Source organism: Moschus berezovskii, chromosome 27 (assembly GCF_049115385.1).
Source record: "Moschus berezovskii isolate FMDL1 chromosome 27, NW_MosBer_1.0, whole genome shotgun sequence".
NCBI lineage: Eukaryota > Metazoa > Chordata > Mammalia > Artiodactyla > Moschidae > Moschus > Moschus berezovskii.
The window spans coordinates 16,415,087-16,433,293 of record NC_142486.1 but is presented as its reverse complement, the minus strand read 5'-3'; the positions used below and the strand labels follow the sequence as shown (position 1 = coordinate 16,433,293).

The following is an 18,207-nucleotide window of genomic DNA, read 5'->3' as shown; positions in this document are numbered from 1 at the left end:
CAGGCGGCCAGGGCATTCTGATTGAAATCCAGATGCCAAGTGCTGCACAGTCACTCACAGGCAGGAGGTTGCATTGGAGGGTCCCGCGGGGAGGATGAGGGGACCAGGCCAGGCTTTTGCGCGGGCAGATCTCAGCGCTGCCTTCCCTCTGCTCCCTGTGGCCATCCGCCCACTGGCCTCCCAGCTCCGGCAGGGAAGGAGTTAACCTCCAGGCTTCTCAGCGTGAATGTGGAGCTATTAATACCCACAGCCAAGCCGGTGTGCCAGAGCAGCCGCCGCCGCTGGAGGAGCCGGAGGAGCCCTGAGCCCAGGGAGCTCCAGTCCGAGCTGGCACTGGAGCCAGGAGTCCAGGGACCAGAACTTTTCTCGTGAACAGCGTGGGCACCGTGCCAGCCTCATCTGGTCTTCGCCCACCTTCCAGCTTCAGGTCCCAACCCTCCCTCCTGGAGGCCACCCATGCCACCCACTCCACGGGGGAGAACAAACTTTCTTGGAGAAACCACCTCTACCGCCTGTGCTGGCCAGCCGGGAAGGAGCAGACAGCCGGACAGCCAGATGAACAGATGGACAGGGCATCTGTAAGCCTGTCCTCCGGGTCACGCCTCTGACCGGCTGCAGCGGAGCGGGCAGCCGAGGAGCCTTAGGCGCCACCAGGGGCGGCGAGGGGCCCTACTGGACCTTTGTCCACCGGCCAGCTGCCTCTGAGTCCAGGCGGCTGGCAGCTGCTTCCGAGGGCCCAGCCCTGGGGCTGGAAGGTCCGTGGGTCAGGACAGCCGATCCCATCAGACAGAGCCACGGGCTCTCCCACTCACCGAGGCGACGGGTAACCTGAGCGAAAAGGCACAGGTGGCAGGTGGGCAAGCGCAGGCGCGGGGTCCCGAGGCCAACAGGCTACTGACCCTGGAGCACGCTGGCTCTGGGAGCCCTGCCCAGGCGAGGGACGATGCCATCGAGGCCGCCACCGGCCACCCCTGCCCCATCCTGGAGCTGCCTCCGGCCTGGCCCCTGCGCTGTGGAAAGGAGGATGTGCCAGCCTTCTGCTTCATCTGTTTCCACAGGGAAGAGGAGGAGGAGCTGCTGGAAGAGGTCCCATTGCAGAGGTCAGTGCCCGAGGGTGGGCCGTGGGTGGGCAAGGTGAGGGCACAGGGCTTGGGAAGAGGCCCCTTGGGGATCCGGGGGTCCTGCTTCTGAGCTCCTCTGTCCACTGCTTACCAGCCCCCCCCCCGTGTCAGACTCCCAGATCTCTCACCAGGTATCCCCACAGCTTCCTCCCTGTCTCCCCTATCCTGCCCCCACAGAGACCCTCCTGTCCTTTCCCGCTGTGGTCATGCCCCCTCTGCTCAGAGTCTTCCATGACTCCCGGCTCCCACACAATGAAGTCAACACTCAGCTGGACATTCAAGGCCTATGAGATCAGATCGGCCCCACCCACCCCATCTTCGCTCTACTCTCCTGTATTCACCCTCTGTGAAACCCTGCCCAGACTTGCCTTCCCCTAGCTCCCCTCCTTCCAAGCCCAGCTGCCATACCTCCTCCTCCAGGAAGCCCTCCAGGAAGCCCCTGCCCCATCCCAAGCTGAGAGTCACCTTTCCTCTCTACACCGCACTGACACTTTTTAATGTTAGGTTTTTTTTTGAATTAGTAAGTGGAAATGTCTTCATGTGCGTACGCACGCATGTGTGTGTGTGTCTGTATAAAAGAAAGGGAGGGGAGGGGATGGAAGGCTTGGGTGTCTAGGTGATTGGGTATTTGGGGGTGAGTGTGTGTGTGTTGTATACATGTTTGGGGCACCGGGTGTGAGTTCTATGCACTCATGGTAGGGGGCAGGGTGTGCACTGGGCCCTGGGGGGTAGGGGGTTCATGCCCTACAGATCAGTGTCTCTTTGGCCACCTCTCCCCACCCCCACCTTCAGGGAAACCCAGGCTCCGGCCAAGTGCATTTCCCAAGCTGTGACCACAGGCTCCAGGAATAGATGGAACATCTGTAGGGGAGACAGGGGTCACCTCTGCTCCAGCCCAGCACGCCCACGCCTCCATCACCACCTGAGTCAGCACTGCCCTGGGCGGGCAGAAGGGCAGGCCCAGTGCCAGCCCAGGTGTGCCCTCCGGGCCCCTAGCGGGAGGGCGGGGCTATGGGCTCCGGCAGCCTGGGACAGGCCCCTCCCTGAATCTCACTGGTGGGCCTGGGTGGGTCATTTGTCTTCCATGGGCCTCTGTCTTCTCTGTGAGACAGTGGGCTACTCTGTGCACGGTGGTGAGTTCATCATTCAGCAGTGGCTGAATACTCAGAGCGCCGGGACCCCAGCGCTCTTGGGGTCCAGCCTGCTAGGAGAGACGTCGAGCACGCGGATCAGTTGGGCAGTGATGGGTGCTGGTTGGGCATGAGTGCGCTATGCTCAGGGAGTGAGGGGGAGAGACTGACCACCCCTGCCCACAGGAACCCTGGGAGCCCCTGCAGGTCTGTCTTAAAGGACAGGTCCTCTTCCAGGTACAGAGTGAAGTTTTTTTTAAACGTTTTATTTTGTATTGGCGTATAGCCAGTTAACAAAATTGTAATAGTTTCTGATGGACAGCAAAGGACTCAACCATATATCCACAAGCATGCATTCTCCCCCAACACCCCTCCCATCCAGCTGCCACATACACTGAGCAGAGTTCCCTGTGCTGCACAGTAGGTCCTTGTTGGTTACCCATTTTAAACATCACAGTGTGTACCTGACCTCCCTGAACTCCCCAACTATCCCTTCCCCCCATCCTTCCCCCAGCCCCAGCAACCATAAGATGGTTCTCTACGTCTGTGAGTCTAGGAGTGAAGTTAAGGAAAGGCCATTCCAGGCAGCGGGGATGGAGAGAGAGCAAAGACCTGGTGACTCTAGAAAGAAACTGTGTGGGCGTGGCGGAGGTGGGGCTGGCAGGGTCTGCAGGGGTCAGGTCGCCAGGGGTCTTGACTGCTGAGCCCAGAACTTGATCTATAGGTGGGGAGGGCGTTGAAGCAAAATGGACCAAGTTAGGTGATTCAGTGAGACCACAGGTGTGGAAATGTTTCCCGAACAAGACAATGGACTCCTGAGAGCATCACTGTTTTCATAATAGGAACTCAAAATGCTTGTTGAATGACTGAATGGATGGATGGATGGATGTGATGTGGGGAGATGGAACGTCAGAGTCACTGAGCTGATTGTTGAAAAACACACACTGCCAGGCCCTGCCCTGGAGACTTTGTGGCCTCACGTCTCAGAGGGGATGAATGTGTATTTCTAATCAGCCCCCCACCAGGTGGGGCTTCCCTGGTGGCTCAGTGGTAAAGAATCCACTTGATTGAAACCCAGTTTCGATCCCTGGGTCAGGAAGATCCCCTGGAGAAAGAGAAGGCAACCCCCTCCAGTTTTCTTGTCTGGGAAATCCCTTGGACAGAGGAGCCTGGTGGGGCTACAGTCCATGGGGTCGCAGAGAGTCAGACAGGATGGAGTGACTAAACAATATCCACCACCAGGTGGGCAGCTTGAATAAACCAGCATTTGGGAAACCCCAGAATGAGACAGGGACAGCCTCTAGAGTCAGGCAGTCATGAGATCCTGCCTTCTTCCCTCATCCCCCCATCTTCCTCCTCCAACTCTGGGGACTCCTCCTCTAGGGCATGCCCCTCAGCCTCTTGTCCTGGCGGTATGGTGACCTGCGTTGGCAGAATCTGGTCTCCTTTCCAGCTGGTGGGTACTGGCCCTTTAAGATCTGGAGAGGGGACACCACCAGGCTGGGCAAAGGCAGTGACCACAGGTGCCAGGTGGTGAAGCTAAAAATACTGAGTGATGTGGACGCCCAGGCTGCAGGAGCCAGGCAGTGCTAGTGGGTAGTGTTGGCGGGGGGAAGTTCTGGAGTGTTTCTTTCCTCCTGGAGGAGGGGCAGTGAGCAGTGAGGTTTGGTGGGGTCACCTTGGGGGTTTAGAGGCGCCTGCTCCCCACCCCCACCACTCTCAGCCTTTCTCCAGCCCCTGGAAGGCGCCAGGTTTCACTCCCAGTTTGCTGCGGTGTTTAGCTGCCCCAGGGCGTGCTAATTCTGCAGCATCCTGCTTCTCTGGGATGCCGGGGAAGTCCTTTCTTCTCTTTGAGCCTCTGTAAAATTAAAGAACTGCTGGGGCGCTTTTAGGGACAGAGAAGCAAGAAGGGATGTAGGGAGACCAGTTCCCTCATTTGTGGATTCAACAAAGATTCCCCAAGGCTTCCCGGGGACTAGAAGCTGAGGCCAAAGAGATGAACACAAATCAGGCATTTCCCTGGAAGAGCCAGAGAACACACACTGAAACAATGGCTTGCAGTGCAACGTGCTGCCATTGAGGTGTGAACTCCATTTCTGTTTGGGGCTGAAGTGAGAAACCGCCCCCACCAAGAACTCATCTGCATTTAATGAGGACTTGTCATCAAAAGCATCACCCACCAGCCATCTCCATTTGATGTCTGATGCGTGATTAAGGTGAGGCTCTGATGAGCCTGGAACCACAGGTGCTTCAAAGGGCAGAACCTCCCGGGCTGTTCATGCAAGGTCGAGAGGGCTGGGCGGGGTCAGGGGAGACTCTGCTCCACTCAGTCTTTTGGGGACCCAGGCTCCGCCCACCTGTGATGCTGTCATCACCCTTGGCTTTAGAATCCACTGGATTCTCTGCTTCCACCGGCAGCCAAAGAAGAAGGGAAGAGATTACATGGAAGGGTTTTCCAAACCAAAGCTGCAAGTGGCCTACTTCATTCCTGCCCACGCTATGTGGCCAGGGCAGCTAATTTCAAAAGAAACTCGGAAACGTAGTCCTGTTGTGAAGATGATATGTTTGGTATACATGAAAGCACTTGGCACAGAAGAGATGCCCAGCGTGTTCGTGCGGAAATTCTGCAGACTTCACTGAGCACCCTCAGTGGACTAGCCCTAGAAATTGGACAGAGAAAACACCTCTCACTGCTCTCATTGGAATTTTTTTTTTTTTTTAGCCCTGCAGCACAGCACACAGGATCTTAGTTCCCTGATCAGAGATCAAATTCATGCCCCTTGCATTGGGAGCATGGCGTCTTAAGCACTGGACCACCAGGGAATTCCCTCTCATTGAGCTTTTATCAAAGCGGGAGTCAAACAAAACACAAGTAAACAAACAAATACAACCATCCACATTCAAAACACACTGTTAGGACTTCCCTGGTGGTTCAGTGATGAAGAATCCGCCTTGCAATGCAGGGTACATGGGTTCAATCACCTAGCAACTAAGCCTGGGTGTCACAAGTACCCCAACCAAAACACCCCACGTGACACAACGAAGATCTCGCGTTCTTCAATCAAGACCCAATGCAGTCAAATAAATAAACATTATATATATTTTAAAAAGATGCTGTTAAGGAAATTACCAGAGGCATGGTAGGGAGACACCCACTTGGCATAAGGGGGAGGGGAGGTAGGGACAATTCATCTGAGACTTCAGGAAAGAGAAGGAGCCAAGCAGAGTCGGGGAAGTATTCCTGGCATAGAGAATAGGGATTGCAAAGGCCCAGAGGCAGGTTAGAATTTGGGGAATGTGAGAAAATACCAGGTCAGTGTGACCAGGGCAGGTAAGTGATGGGGAGAAAGACACAGGGAATGAGGGGATACGGGAATAGGCTGGATCACACAGGCCTTATGGGCCTTCAAGAGGAGGATGGATTTCATTCTGGTAGAAAATGCACCTGGAAAAGCTTTGGCGGCTTTAAGTAGGGGGAAGTGATATAAGTTGATTGACATCTTAAGCGATCACTTGGGCTCCTCTGGGGAGAATCCATGGCAGCCAGGCCAGAGCGGTCACCGGAAACCAGTGTGGAGGTCATGGTGATGGACGGAGGGGGGCCGTGGTGTTGGCCTGGACTGAGGTGTTCCTAGGATGTGGGAGAAATAGATGCTTTCTTGGCAACCCACTCCAGTGTTCTTGCCTGGAGAATCCCAGGGACAGGGGAGCCTGGTGGGCTTCCATCTACGGGGTCACACAGAGTCGGACACGACTGAAGTGACTTAGCAGCAGATATATTTAGGAGACAGAACTTGCTGATGGGTTAAAGGAAGGGAATCAAGGATGAATCTGAGGTTTCTAGGTTGGATAAACGTGTGGATGAGGGGAAGGCTCAAGGGTGGGAAGAGATTATATAGTGGGAAATTCAGGAATTCAGCCATGGAGGTTTTCAACCTAGACGCGCATGAGACGCCCGGGTGAAGAAGTCACAGGAGCACTTGGTGCTAAGAGACAAGCTCAAAGCGGGAGTCTGTGGGCCACCTCGGAGATATCAGAGACTCTGGCATGGAGGTGGCTTTGAAAGCCATGAGGTCACGCTGGAGAGACAGAGGAGAGGCCGCGGGATGGAGCCCAGAGGAACACTGCAAATGTGAGGTCACGTGGAGGGGATGCTAACAAGGGTGGAAGAGGAATAAAGTAGGAGGAAAAGCAGGAGCGCGGGTAGCCATGGAAACCAAGAGACGAGCGTCTCAAGGCAGAGAGAGAGGTGGACAACTGGCTTCAAAGATGCTGAACAGCCAAGGAGGAGGAGAATGGATGTAGCAGCACGGAAGTCGAAAGTGACCTGGATAATTGCAGTTCTTGGCGGGGTGGAGACAGGAGCAGGGGTGAGTGGAGACTTCCGGTTAGTAATGGTGGACTGTACACACACATTTAAGTTCTCTGTGTCCTGAGACCCCATGAAAAAGAAACAAGTCGGTTTTATTCTTTTCTTTTCCATTATGGTTTATTGCAAGACATTGAATATAGTTCCCTGTGCTATACATCAGGACCTTGTTGCTTATATGTTTAATATAGAGTAATGTGTATCAGTTGATCCCAAACTGCTAATTTATCCCTCCCCGCTCTTTTCCCCTTTGATAACCACAAGTTTGTTTTCTATGTGAGTCTGTTTCTGTGTTGTCTGTATCACATTTGAGATTTCACATATGTGACATCATCTGATACTTGTCTTTATCTGACTTACTTCATTTAGTATGATAATCTCCAGATCCAGCCATTTTCCTGCAAACAGCATTACTTCATTTTTACGGCTGAGTACTATCTCACTGTACATATATACTACATCTTAGTAACCCATTCGTCTGTCAGTGGGCATCGAGATTGTTTCCACATCTTGGCTATTGTAAATAGTGCTTCTATGAACGCTGGGGGTACATGTATCTTTTCAAACTAGGGTTTTCTCTGGATATATGGCCCAGAAGTGGGAGTGTAGGGTTGTAGGGCAACTCTGTTTTTAGCTTTTTAAGGAACCTCCATACTGTTGTCTATAGTGGCTGCATCGATTACATTCCCACCAACAACGTAAGAGGCCCTTTTCTCCATGTGTGAGTGGGTTTTAAGGTGCATTTATTTGTATTTTGCTGCCACCAGTGCCAACTACTGCAAACTTAGTTGTTTAAAACCAAATTGATTATCTTACTGACTATATGTCAGAAGTCCAACACGGGTCTCCCTGGGCTAAAGTCAAGATGTTGACAGGGCTGCTCTTGGGAACTCTTTCTGGAAGAACTTTCTGGAAGTTCCAGGGGAAACTCCACCCGCTTATCTTTTCCAAAGTGCAGCCTTCCAGAGGGCCCCCCTCCTTCCAGCGAGGCAGCATCTCTCTGGCCCCGCTTCTCTCACCATCTTTCTTGGACCACAGTTGGGAAAGGGTCTCAGCTTTTAATGCTGCATGCTGTTATCTTGGGCTCACCTGAACAAGCCAGGATTATCTTCCCCTCTCAAGGTCCTTAAGCTTAATCACACCTGCAAAGCCTCTTTCTGTCACCGAAGGTAACATACTCCCAGGTTCTGGGGATGACGACATAGTCATTAATGGAATTAGGTGGGGCATTATTCTGCCTCCCACAGCATGAATCAGCAAGTACTTATACAGTGAAAAAAGGAAACAAGAGCAACAGGACATTGGGATCTAGAAAACAGACAAACATGGCGAGGGATATAGCAGTCCAGTGACGTGGCACCTCAAGTGAACCCTAAATCGGGCATGAGAAAATAAAACAAAGGCACCACAGTTTCCACCACAAAACCTCAAAAGGCCCTACTGTTAATGGACTAAGTACCTCTGGAAGGGGGAGTAAAGCTAGGGCCAAAACCAGGAGGATTGGTCTAAGAAGGGCTTTAATTCTCAGATTTCTTTCTCTGCTCAGCTCCGCGGGGCAGCTGCCCCTCCCCTCCCCTGACAAAGACTGAAGGCTTATTCCCCAGAGAGGATAAAACACAGGGTCTGTGAGCCGGAGGACAGGGCACCATGAGGGTAAGGAGGAGTTCTGTGCTCTACTGGAGGGATTATTGGAATATTTGCATCTTGAATGTGGTGTGTCCTGCCCCTGCCTCCATCACCTGGAGTGTCCTTCCCCCCTCGGCTCCCAGCACAGTGAAATCTGGTCCAGACTCTCCAGGCAGGACACAGCAGAGTGCACTCCCTTCAGTCTCTGAGTATATTGACGATGGATATTTCGTTCTTGCTGGTCTCTTATTTCCTATTTTAGTTTTCTTCTCTCCCTGCATGCACGCAAAGTTGCTTCAGTTGTGTCCAACTCTGTGAGACCCTGTGGACCGTAGCCCGCCAGGCTCCTCTGTCCATGGAATTCTCCAGTCGTGAAGACTGGAGTGGGTTGCCATGCCCTCCTCCAAGGGATCCTCCCAACCCAAGGATCATACCTGTGTCTCTTATGTCTCCTGCATTGGCAGGCCGGTTCTTTACCACTAATACCACCTGTAGAGACCCCCCCCAAAAAAAACTACTAGTGCTACTATACTCAGAGATTTAGGAATGAAATGAAAAGTAGATGCTATTTTGAAAGAAAACGAACCTCTGAGGATGAACAAAACAAAAAAGTTCTTAAAATTTAAGAACATTATAGCAATGGGAGTTTGGGGTTAGCAGATGCAAACTAGTATACATAAAATAGATAAACTACAGGTCCTACTCTAAAGAACAGGGAACTATCTTCACTACCCTGTGGTGAGTCAGAATGAAAAAGAATATATATTATATATGTACATATATACGTATGTATAACTGAATAACTTTGCTTTACAGCAGAAATTAACACAGCATTGTAAATCAACTATACTTCAATTTTCAAAAAAAGGGCATCATAGCAGAGTTCAGTGCAGATCAGTTCAGTCACTCAGTCATGTCTGACTCTTTGCAACCCCATGGACTGCAGCACGCCAGGCTTCTCTGTCCATCGACAACTCCCAGGGCCTACTCAAACTCATGTCCATCGCGTCAGTAATGCCATCCAATCATCTCATCCTCTGTCATCCCCGTCTCCTCCCGCCTTCAATCTTTCCCAGCATCAGGGTCTTTTCCAGTGAGTCGGTTCTTTGCATCAGGTGGCCAAAGTATTGGAGTTTCAGTTTCAGCATCAGTCCTTCCAGTGAATATTCAGGACTGATTTCCTTTAGGATGGACTGATTTCCATCAATCCTAAAGGAAATCATAGCAGAAATGGAAAACATTTAAGTTTTCCTCAGTGGTGAATCCGCCTGCCAATGCAGGAGATATGGGTTCGATCCCTGGTCCAGGAAGATCCCACATGCCAAGGAGAAACTAAGCCCATGCGCCACAACTACTGAGCCTGTGCTCTGGAGCCCGGGAACTGCAACGACTGAGCCACGTGCAGCAACCACTGAAGGCCAAGCAGCTTAGAGCCTGTGCTCTGCAACGAGAGAAACCACTGCAATGAGAAGCTCACGCACCGCAATGAAGAGCCAGTGCAGCTGAAAGAAAGAAAAAGAAAAGGAAGAAAGGGAATGAACAGCTCCATTAAAGAAGGGGGCAAAAGATCCGAACGGTCACTAGACCAAAGACGCTATACAGACAGCAATTAAGCTTATAAAAATGCTCAACACCAGATGTCATTAGGAAATAGCAAATTAAAACCACAGTGAGATACATTTACACACTGATCCAAAATATTGACAACTATGAATGCTGGTGAGGATGTGGAGCAACAGGAACTCTGGTTCACTGCTGTGGGAACTCAAAAATGATACAGTCACTTTTGAAGAGGGTCTGGCAGTTTCTTACAAAGCTAAACATAGTCTTACCATATGATCCAACAATAGCGTTCCTTGGTACTCACCCAAATGAGTTGAAAACGTATGTCTGAACAAAACCCTGCACATGGATGTTTATAACAGCTCTTTTTCATAATTGCCTGAAAACTTGGGAGCATCTAAAATGTCCTTCAACAGGCGAATAGATGAACCAACTATGATATACCCACACAAAGGGATATTATTCGGTGATAAAAATGAGTCATGAATCCACAAAAAGACATACAAGAATCTTAAATGCATATGGCTAGGTGAAAGAAGCCAACTGGCTTCCTTGGTGGCTCGGTGGTAAAGAATCCAACTGCCGATACAGAAGATGGGGGTTCAATTCCTGGATCAGGAAGGTCCCCTGGAGAAGGAAATGGTAATCTACTCAATATTCTCACCTGGGAAATCCCATAGACAGAGACGCTATAGTCCATGGGGTTGCAAAGAGTCAGACATGACTCAGTGACTAAACCACCACCACCACCAGAAGGTAAAAGAAGCCAGGCTGAAAAGGCTGAGCTGTATGCCTCCAACTCTGTGACATTCTGAAAAAGTCAACACTAGAAACAGTAAAAATATCAGTGGTTGCCAGGGGCTGGTGGGGAGGGGGCAGTGAGTAGGTGGAGCACGGAAGATTTTTAGGGCAGTGGAAATTCTGTATGATACTGTTAACGATGGGTCCATGACCCCATCCATCTGTCAGAACCCATAGACTGTACAACAGAGGGAGCCCTCATGGAAACTATGGATTTTAGTTAATATTAGTTTATCAGTACTGGTTCATCAATTGTAACAAGCTCACCACACTCATGCAAAATGCTGATAATCAGGGAAAATGCAGAGGGGGGAGGTATACACGAAACTCTCTGTGCTTTGAGCTTAGTTGTTCTATAAATCTAAAACTAAAACAGAAAATCTATCATAAAAAGGAAAAGGGGGAAAGAAATCATAGTATCCCACAGAAAGTTGTGTTTCCACACTATGTAAATACTATCAATCTTTTTTTTTTCCCTTTTGGCTGTGCAGCAAAGTTCCCCAACCAGGGATTGAACCCATGCCCCCTGTAGTGGAAGCACGGAGCCCTAACCACTGGACCACCAAACCATTGGCCCACTAGGAAAGTCCCCAACACTATCGATCTTTTTTTTTTAATTTTATTTATTTGTTTATTTTTGGCTGTATTGGGTCTTCGTTGCCGCACGAGGGCTTTCTCTAGCGGTGGCAAGTGTGGGCTACTCTCTAGATGCCATGTGCAGGCTTCTCATTATGGTGGCTTCTCTGATTGTGGGGCACAGGCTTTAGGGCATGGGCTTAGTCATTGTGGCACACAGCCTTTATTGCCCCGCAGTACGCAGGATCTTCCTGGACCAAGAATCGAAGCCATGTCCTCTGCATTTGCAGGTGGATTCTTAACCACTGGACCACCAAGGAAGTCCTGCCAATACTACCAATCTTATCAATACTAAGATGCAACTGTTTCCGGAGTGGGGGAGACAGAAAGTGGAGGGAATGGACATCAGAGAGCTCCATCTTCAACTTCCAGCGTGGGAAGTGGAGATGATGCTACGCAGGAAACAGGAATGAAAATTACTAATAATCAGCTAAAAGAATGGAAACAATTGTCCCAAAGCAGCGGGGAATGGGAGTGGGAGGTGCCTGCGTTTCTTGATAGAAATTGATGGAGACGTGGTGGAGGGGAGTCCTGAAGAATCCAGGGCCCAAGGGAGGAGTTGGCCTCGGGAGAAGGGCCTCCCCCGCTCCACTGAAGCTGCTGGAAGAAGTGAGGAAAGAGGGGCTGGGTGGGTTTGTGCTTTGATAAAGGGAGTCACTAAAACTGCATCCGGTCCACCTGTATTCTCAGTGAAATGGGAGCCATGGTTTGAGACAAGAGGAGAAGGTGGGAGGACCTTGCCACTCAGAGGAGGGTGCAGGGGCCAACAGCATCAGCACCCCCGGGAGGCTGGTTAAACACGCAGAAGCTCAGGCCTCACCAAGATCCCTAGGAGATGCACAAGCAAACTTGAGAAGGCCTGGTCAAAGAGAGTGGGGAAGGGCCACTGGCAGACATACTGGGGTTGTGGGGTGGCAGCGAGTGCCCCTTGAAGACCATGAAGGGAGACTCTCTACTTGTTGGGGGACCCTCGGACCAGTGCTGGCTTGTGTGGTGCAGGCAGAAAGCAGGTGATGGTTGGCATTTTGCCAGGCAGGTTCTCCAACAGGAAAGCTGGGCACAGTGGGGTGGAGATGAGGGTGGCAAGGAGCAGCCATGGTGATGGTGTGCGGAGCCCAAGCAGGGCACGCTGGACCGTCGTGGCAGAAGGGGGCTGATGGGCAGTGAGAAAGGGATGGGGGCCGTGGACTGGTGGCCTCGATGGGGTCAAAAAACTGTTGCTTGTGGGTACCAGATGAAAAGGATGGAGGGGGAAACACAGAGGGAGGTGATCACAACAGAGATCTCAGAGCGGGTGGGTGTTGGGTAATTCCATGGTACGGGAGGTGAGCCTCAGAGGTGGAAGGGAGCAGAGAGGGTTAAAGGTGTCAGAAAAGGCCAGAGAACCGAGAGGCTGAGATCTCCACCCTCCATCTGAGGTTTGAACTCTGAAGGTCTAATGATGGTGAGAGAAGAGGCTGATTCCTTTGCTCTGGGCGTGGCCGTGCATCAGGACTTCGGAAGGCTCCCGGGCAGACTAGAATGTGCAGCAGAATCTGAGAACCACGGAGATGGACAAGGAGACCCAGGTTCTGACAGAGAGAAAGAGACACAGGGGAGTAATCGGAAGGCTCCCTGGGGCTGGCATCGCTGATGGAGCCTGACCAGGGGGAAAGGGGAAGCCCTGCAGGGGCCCCGTGTGGCCCAGAGACCGCGAGCCCGGCGGCTGGCGAGCCCCGCGCCTGTCCTGCACTGCGGCGGGTCGGCCACTAGAGGGAGCGCCGCGCCCGCACATGCCGGGACGGCCCCGCTCGTTCCGTCCGTCCGTGATGCTTCGGTCTCTTTCTGACAGATTTTATGTCCAAGTTCAGATTCTGCAGGTACACACCCCTGGGTTTAACTCCGCTACTTTTAGGCTGTGTGACCGTAGCCAGTTACTCGACCGTTCTGTGACCCAGTTTCGTCCTCTGTACAGCTGTAACCCTGACCTGAGACGGTTCAGAGGATGAATGAGGTCAGGCGTGTAAAGCGCTGCAGCCACACCAGGCGATGGCTAACCCGATCTGACAGTGCAGGAGGTTCTGCCACCGCCTCTGTCTCTCTCTGCTTCTCCTGCACCCCCTCAGCCCAGCCCTGCCCAGCCCAGATCCAGGGGGAGAAATAGAGGTCACCTTCTGGAATGTTCCAGAGCAGAGGCAGGGTTAAGGGTGGCCAGTAAGGCAGGGACAAGCCTGGGCGCCTCCCTTTCCTGCTCAGTCTTGCTGGTTCTCTTGTTTGGGAGCAGAACTCACCCTGTGGCTCATTCCTGGCCATGGTCTTGTCCTTCTGATCCCAGGCCTTCTGCTCCTCCAGGCACCAGGGGGACCAGCAGCTGCCCTTGCCTGGCAACCATATCATCCTTGAGAAATGTCATTGTCTGGTGCCCTCAAGGGCTCAGAGCGGGTGAGCCATCCTAACTGCCCCAGTCCTTCCAGGATCCTGCCCAGGCCAGCCAAGAGCTGACCTACGAGGCCACACCTCGGGGAGAAGTGTCTTCGTGTATCTGTGTTCCTAGGCTGGCTGAGGCCGCTGGTGTGGAGGTCGCGGTGTGTAGAAGACCCACAGAAGCAGCCCCTCTTGTCTTATGCTCGGTCCCTCAGAGGGGTCTAGCTTTCCTGACATTTTTTTTATCAATGATTTGCCAACATTTAAAAAATCAGATCCAGGTTTCTAACTTCTCCTGGAAAAGTAGAAGCTCTGAAAACCTGAGTTCACATTCCCACGTGACAGCAAGGGGCCACAGGGGAGGGGAGGCCACCACTCAGACGGGCTAGGGCTCGCCAGCTCACCACTGCCACCCACCCGCGTGATGCACCCCATTCACAGTGCCTCCCTGGGGACTCCGTGTCTCAGTGTGTGACTCCATGAAAGGAGAACTGTGCCCAAGAGGCTTCATGTACCTTGTCCATGTTGCGGCCACTGGCCCCAGGCAGGCAGAAATGCAGAGGTAGAGGGGTACGGTCCCAGAAATGAGAGCAGACCTTCAGGGGCAAGGAATCCAGGGGCCAGAGAGTCTCTTGGTGTCCTCAGCTGTTGGTGGAATTTCACAGTCCAGAGGCTGAGGGCAAATCACACACACACCCCACCCCACTGTCCAATCTGTCAGCAGATCCTGTCACTTCTCATCACTTCTGTTCCTACTACCTGGTCCCTTGCTATCTTGTTCCACTTGGCTGGGTACCGGAGCCTCCTCACTTCCCTTCTTGCGCCATCAGAGGGAGCCTGTTAAAACCTATAATCCACCTCCTCCCTCCTCTGCTCAAAATCCTCCAAGGACTGCCACTGCTCTGAGTCAAAGGCAAAGGCTTACTGTGGCCCTGGATGAACTGTCCCCATCACCTCTCATCTCCTCCCAGGTTTCATCAGCCTCGTTGTTCCTGGGCATCCCAAGCATACAGTCTGGCCTCAGGGCCTTTGCACTGGCTCTTCATTCTGGCTGGCCCACTTGTACCTGCTCTGCCTGCCCTCATTTCAGCCTGGCTCCCTTCTTCCCTCACCTCCTTCAAGTTTCTGCTTGAAAGGAGCCTTCTCTGTGAAGACCTCTCTGCTTTACTTCTTCCCTCCATTAATCCCTTGAAGCATGATTCTTTATTCACATCCCCTGTTTGTTGTGTTCTCCCTCACTCCAGTGGACGAGGGCAGTGATTTTTCTGTTGCCTGCCAATGTTGCTGGTACATAGGAGGCACTTGACAATATTTCGTAATTGAATGGATGAATGAACAAATGTGTGAAACGAGGGCAATAACATATCAGTAAGCAGAGTGGCTGTGAGAACTCAGTCAACATATATCACGCAGGGCCCCAAACTTGGACTCGAGGGCTCTGTGGTTGGTATCTTAGAATTTTTTTTTTCTTTCCTTTTTCTGTCTGTGCCATGCAGCTTGTGGGATCTTAGTTCCCCAACCAGGGATTGAACCCACGCCCTTAGGTTAGTACACAGTCCTAACCACTGGACTGCCAGGGTATTCCCAGCAGTTTGCCATTCTTCATCATATCATCTTTGAAGTGTGAGTGAGGTCTGAGTAACAGTGGCACATGTGAAACTTCCCTGGCGGTCCGGGGGTTAAGACTCTGTGCTTCCACTGCAGGGGGCACAGGTTCAGTCCCTGGTCGGAGAACTACGGTCCTGCATGCCACAGTCAAGGTTGATGTGCTTGGTCCGGCAGTGGCCTGGATTCCAGGAAGGTTCCGTGTTGGGTGTGTATCAAGGGGCCCCAGGCATCCGTGATGCCCAAGGCAGCCTCATGTTCAATAGCAAATATAGAACACTGTGGCAGGCAGAGAGAGAGTTTTGGGTAGGAAGGGAAAGCTTCTCTCCTGCTTTCTAGACAAGAAGCCTCACATTCTGTAGCTGGCCCTTGTGTCAAGGACACACACCTCACAAACAGTATGTACTCCAGCCAGGGGCACTGTTGCTGTTGTTACTCAATGCCCCATGATCAGAGGGAAATAGTGCCCAGCAAGAGAAAGCCTCCAGGCTCCCGGGCCAGCCGCTGCTGCGAGCAATGGGCGGAGGATAAGCCACGCCCCTTCCTCTCCTCCTCAGTCGCCGCATCTGTGAGCTGGGAGAGCACCAGGCAGGTTTCCCTCTGAAACCTGGGGGACGTATGGGTGGCAGTCATGGTTCCCGGTCAGGGATTGTCGTAGCTGCTCTGCTAGGAGCCTGGTCGGGGCTCATTTTCAGCCTCCATCTCCGGAATGTTCAAAAGAGGGATAGAGCTTTAACCCCTGAGGGATGGGTAACAGGGGACCAGGTTTTCGATGGGGACTTCAACCCAACCATCAGTAGCATACATGGCCCATAAATTCAGGAGGTAGCCGCAGACCCTGATGGTCAGTGCAGGCCTTGGTAGTGGCCTTAGCCCAGTGGAGGCTGCAGATCTGGTGAAAAGGGGAGGTGGCCAGCACTTTGCCCCCACCCTGTGTCCTGCCTAAGCCCCCATCTTTCCCGAGCCACTAGGATCGGAGCCATTCTGCCAGATCCACTTAATTAGCCAAGCTCATTAATTCCCACAGGCTTCTCCTCCCCACCTAATTAACTGACTTAATTAGGGCTGGCAGGCCTGGCTCCGCCCAGCCTCCCCTCCCTGCTGCAACCCTGCCCACCTCCTCCAGGGCCCTGGCACAGCCCATCCTCTCATCCACTCAGGACTGGGAACCGGTGGGGGCGGGGCTGGGCCCCCCAGCACTCAGGCCTCCACCCAGTGTCCCTCCCTCTGGAAGGACCAGCCCAGTGCCTCTCCCCAGGCTGCAGCCCAGAAGCAAAGGACTGGAAATTGAGAGTGAGCGGTGGGTGGGGAGAGGGATGCAGGTGAGATCAGTGGGATCAGGTGAGAGGAGGCCAGGATGGTGGGGGCTGGAGGGGCTGGGCAGCCGGGTGGTTAGGGGCGTGGACTCCAGAGCTGGCCTGGGTTCGAGCCCCAGCTAGTGGGTCAGCCTCGGCAACCTCTCCCCTCCCTGCATCTCGGACACAAAATGATCTCTCACCCACACAGTAAGTATATTATGAGGTTTAAGTGTGTTCATATGTTTCAAATGCTTCAATTCTGGCCAAACCTGTGTTTGTTAAATAAGTAGGAGGGGCTGGAGGAGGGAGGGGACAGGCAGAAGGGGCCATCCCCAGGGGTCAGGGAGACACCCCTACCCCCTGGCAGGCTCTGGGGTGCAGGCGGTAGACCGGGCCTGGGAACTGCAAGCAGGGGCTGCCAGCTGGGAAGGACCCTTGGCCTGCTGTTGTTGTTGAGTCGCCAAGTTGTGTCCGACTCTGCAACCCCATGGACTGCAGCACACCAGGCCTCTCTGTCCCTCACCATCTCCCGGAGTTTACCCAAGTTCATGTCCATTGAATCGGTGATGCCATCCAACCATCTCATCTTCTGTTGCCCCTTCCTCCTCCTGCCCTCAGTCTAGTGAAACCCTTGGCCTGGGAGAGGTTAAGAGGACGAGTAGCAAGAAGGGCACAGGACGGGGTGTCCCGTTCCTACTGCAGGGGACAGGAGAGGCTGGCCTTGTTAGCGCAGGACTGCCACCGTCATGCCCCAGTTTCTCCATCTGGGGAAGGTCTAGCCTTCTGGAAACACCTGGCACACCCTCGATGCTTGATAAATGTCTAGAGAGTCATCCCTGAGCAGTGAGGTGACACGAAAAGATGCTCAATGGCCTTCGCCTCCCTGGGGACCAAAGCAAAGAAAGCGGGCTGAGCAGGCAGCAGGCAGGATGCAGGTTAGACCTGAGGTGGGACTTCCGCAGTTGAGGTGTACAAGATCCGGAAGGTATAAAGGAGAAAACGTGTGTCTGAGCTGCTGAGCAGACTCCAGGGGAGAGATGGGCAGTCATCAAAGATCAGAAGGGAGTAAGATGAGGCCCTGAACACTGGCATGGCCCTTTACCTACTTAGCTCAGAATCTGACATTTATTGGTGTAATTAGTATAGCGATTCCCACCCCCACCCCCCACTAGACTGGAAGCTCCTGAAAGCAAGGATTGTCTGTTTAGCTCACCTTTTTATCCTGGTACCCTTTTACAGTTGTTGTTGTTATTTAGTCACTCAGTCCGACTCTTTTGCGACCCCATAGACTGTAGCCTGCCAAGTTCCTCTGTCCATGGTATTTCCCAGGCAAGAATACTAGAGTGGGTTGCCATTCCCTTCTGCAGGAGACCTTCCAAACCCAGGGGCTGAACCTGGGCCTCCTACATTGCAGGTGGATTCTTTACCCCTGAGCCGTCAGGGAAGCCGCCTTTGTGCAGTAGGTGCCCATGAATAAGTGTGAATGCATGCAGGCATGCAGGAACCCAGAGGTTCCTGATGCTTAAAGGGAACTGGGCCACGTGGCAGTCCAGGCTCCCACCCTGCATGCGCAGCTGTGACCCCCCAGCTCCTCACATGACCCCAAGAACAATACCCTAAGGAGGCAGGAGCTGGAACTCCCAGGATTCCAAACT

General features: G+C 52.7%; 1 protein-coding gene across 1 annotated transcript in view; it reads left to right on the top strand.

Moving 5' to 3' along the window:
• Positions 1-705: 705 nt before the first annotated feature.
• The window catches only part of SBK1 (SH3 domain binding kinase 1), a 51,226-nt gene continuing 33,724 nt past the window's right edge, over positions 706-18,207 (top strand). The window contains exon 1 of the mRNA XM_055409742.2: positions 706-1,100. The gene's annotated coding sequence lies outside the window, so the exon portion shown is untranslated. The remainder of the gene's footprint in view (positions 1,101-18,207) is intronic.